Source organism: Opisthocomus hoazin, chromosome 7 (genome assembly GCF_030867145.1).
Source record: "Opisthocomus hoazin isolate bOpiHoa1 chromosome 7, bOpiHoa1.hap1, whole genome shotgun sequence".
Classification (NCBI taxonomy): Eukaryota; Metazoa; Chordata; class Aves; order Opisthocomiformes; family Opisthocomidae; genus Opisthocomus; species Opisthocomus hoazin.
The window spans coordinates 8,891,676-8,895,322 of NC_134420.1; positions in this window are offsets into that span (position 1 = coordinate 8,891,676).

Genomic DNA, 3,647 nt, shown 5'->3' on the forward strand with positions numbered 1-3,647 from the left:
CCTGGGGAAAAAAAAGAAATTAAAATGTTATTTTTGTTCACCTAGCTAAGATTGCTTCCTTACACTCCAACCCAAATAATTAAAGAACGTTCCCACCTTTGAGATTTAGTAATAAAAATTGTCGGTTCTGCAAACAATATTGTCATTCCACAAGGGAACTCAGTGGAGTTACACTCCTATCTGTTAAGCTATTCACTTGCAGAAGTACTTTCAAGAGAATGTATAGCTGTAGTCTAGATTTAACTGTTAAAAACTACTGACTTCACTAATTTTAAAATATTTCTCTTCTGACTTAAAAACATTACTTGACTATTCTTTACATTGATATAGAAACTGAAACTTCTTTTTTGTTGAGCCTAATACAACTGGAGAAAAATGTGATGATCATTACACCATCCTGCAGAATTAGCACAGGTTCACAGAGGAAATAAGCTTCATCCATGTTTCAAAACATTCACAACATTTCCTTAAACTACAGAACATTTCTTAAGTAATAAAAAATTACAGAAGAAACAGGATCCTTTTCCCACCAAAAACATCATGATGAACATACAGTATTTTTTTGGAGGCAGATCAATAGGAAACGCCCAAGAGGAAAAGCCCACCAACATAGTTTCAGAGAGTAAAATAATGACTGCACTGTAAAATCCCACCTATTCAACAGATTTGCAGTGTGCAGCTGACCTACTCTGTGCAATCAAACATGGCTTTGATGAGCACCATTGCACTTTTTCTGGATTTTCAGAATTCACTGCTCTCTAGCAATGACTCTCACGTCTTTGAGCCTTTGTGTGGCTACAGGACAGATTCAGGTGGAGTACTCTGTATTGTATATTGAAACTTGTAATTTTGAGTTGCTTTTTATTATCAAATGCAGATACATTTATAATAGTTCCCTTTCTCTATTAAAGAGTATGAGATTCTGTGTACTGGGGAAAGCAGGTGACCACTTAGGCGAAAAGAATCATTGAAGTACTCAGATAAGATAAAGGAAATGAATCTTCTAAAGCTGAGGATGCATTTAAAAGCTTTGTTAAAACCCAGATTTGCATACAGTTTATCTGAGTAAAAACATAGAGACTAGACTCTTGACTTCTGCAAAGGAAGGCAGGCCACATCACATCAACTTGGGACTGTGACAAATAACAAGAGACTGAATTTGGGTTCTGAAGTGAGAGCACACCTTCAGAAGTGTTCAGGAGATGCAATGAATAAAGAACCTTTGGGGTGATCTAGCTATAAATTTTTCCTGATATTATTTACTTGGTGGATACTGAGATTCTGTTGGAGAACGTGGACACTCTGCAGCCCAAGTCACTTAAACAGAAGAAATATTGACCTAATGCTGAATACAGACCAAAAAGTGAATACGACAGAGTAAGTCCACCATAGCTGAGCACATAAATGGGTGTATTAGGTTATGTATGAATGACAAACATTTAACCTCAAACAAATCACACCTCAAAAATAATTCCTATACAAAAAACCCAAATGTATATATGTCACAGTCACCGAAGTGGATATAGACAAAAATATAACTCAGTCTTTCTGTCCTAGATTTTTAAATGAGCCAGTTAAACAAAATAACTGGAGGGAAAATGGTAGAAGTTGCGTGAATTAAAAAGTAATTAGTAAGGGGATACTGGTAGGTGAAACATAATCAATTTATTCTTCTAGTCATGTAAAGTCTTTTTGAGTTGGTAAGTTTGTCAAAAAACAATTAATGAATAACAACTTATAAGATATTTCACAAGGAAACAAATATCTTGTACAGTTAAGCGAAATAACAAGTTTTTCTAAGGTGGCCAAGGAATACTGGAAAAATATGTAAACTCCTAATACAGGTAGGGATAGATTTTTAGGAAAATCTTAGGCCTGAACTTCTAAAACTGCATTTACTTTGAATGGAAAAGATACTCATGGTCATCGAAGACATATCAGGTAAGAAACCTGCCTGATGTGAATACTATCATTTATCAAAATGAAAGAAAAACAATAAAATATTTCAGTTCTACAAGTATTCTAAGTGCTGCTTCTTAATGACATCATTTCTCATCACAGTGAAAAACAATCTGAGGCTATTTATTTACATATGACAAAATGCAAAAAGGATAAAGAAAAGGATAAACATAAGATACTCTACAGAAAGAATCTGACTATTCAAGAGAATAGCAATTAGTAATGAATTGGTATCCCTTCTTTCTCTTGTTTCACAATGAAAAGGGACAGTAACAAATATTGACAGTTGGACTTGACAATCTTAGAGGTCTTTTCCAGCCTTCATGATTCTATGATCCTATGGTTTTATGATTATTTGTCATGGCTGTTTTGCTTGCCTTATTAAAATGAACTAACCGATTAGGACAAGATCCCTTTATAACAGATTTGTATCACAGAGAATTATCTGTAAAATTGAAAACATAGCCAGGTAGTGAACGAATAACTAAATGGTGGGTACAAAACCAAACTAGGTACTCAATCTCACCACCTGGCCCTGTCTTTTTTAACTTAAATCATTAGAAAATCAATGTAGTTGACTTTTAGCCTTCCCTGCTCCTCTGTTTCCTGGATTTTGTATGTTCCAGGAGGAAGGCACAAAATGCCAAAGTCATATCTGTTCCCCGTGAAACCACAACTCTCCAGCGGGTACTTGAAGCCAGAGCATGGCCTCTTTTTATTGCCTGAGTATTGTAATAACCTAAGATATAGTACAGACTTTGGTGCAGGGATGATTTAAGATTGCACAGGTTAATTATCAAGATTTGATATGAACCATCTAACCTTACTGAAATATAATTACCCTTCTCTGAAAAAGAAATGTTTACCCCAATATAGAAATCAGTATTTCTTATTTAAAGACTAATCATACACCAGAAGCAGTTCATGACTGTCTTAGACAGAACTGAGACAGACTTAAATGAAGCAAGAAGTCACTGCGTCATATATGAGATAATTTCACAACCAAACACTTTTAGCTTGCACTGCTTGAGAATGTCTTTTAGAAATATTTTCACCTGAAAAATTAAAACCCAGATAGGGTTTCAGGAATTCATGTTGGTGGTGCACTAAAATCATCATCATCATCATCATAATCATCTGGTTTAATTTCTGTATTTTCCAGAAGAAATCTACTGCTTTGAAGTAGAACATTTTTATTTTTAAAAAATCAAACAAATTTTTTTTAACCTGAAAAAACTTGTTAATTTGACACCTTTTATTTTTTATAACCACAAAATCATTTATTCAGAGTACTCTGCTTATAGCTAACGCAAATTAATAACAGAAAACTAAACCTTACATCTCAATACGTAGTGTCATCACCTGCAGACATCAGGAAGAAATTCTTCCTTCAGTATACAGAACTGCACAGCTGCCTAGGTGCTCCATAGGGAGCGTCCGCTGATGGGTAATTACTTATTACAATAGGGTCTGATCCAGAGCTTATTGTAATCACTCCATCCAAATGGGCTTTGGGGCAGGCCCATAGTCCAGGTGCCTAAATAAATGCTGAAACTGCCTAATTTGCTATGTTCCCCATCACATCAGTATAGTCACACAGTTCGTTAAGCACAGGATAAGCGCAGATAACACCTCTGCACTATTTCAGCTGACAATCACAATTAAGAGTAATTTTAGAACTCCTTTTC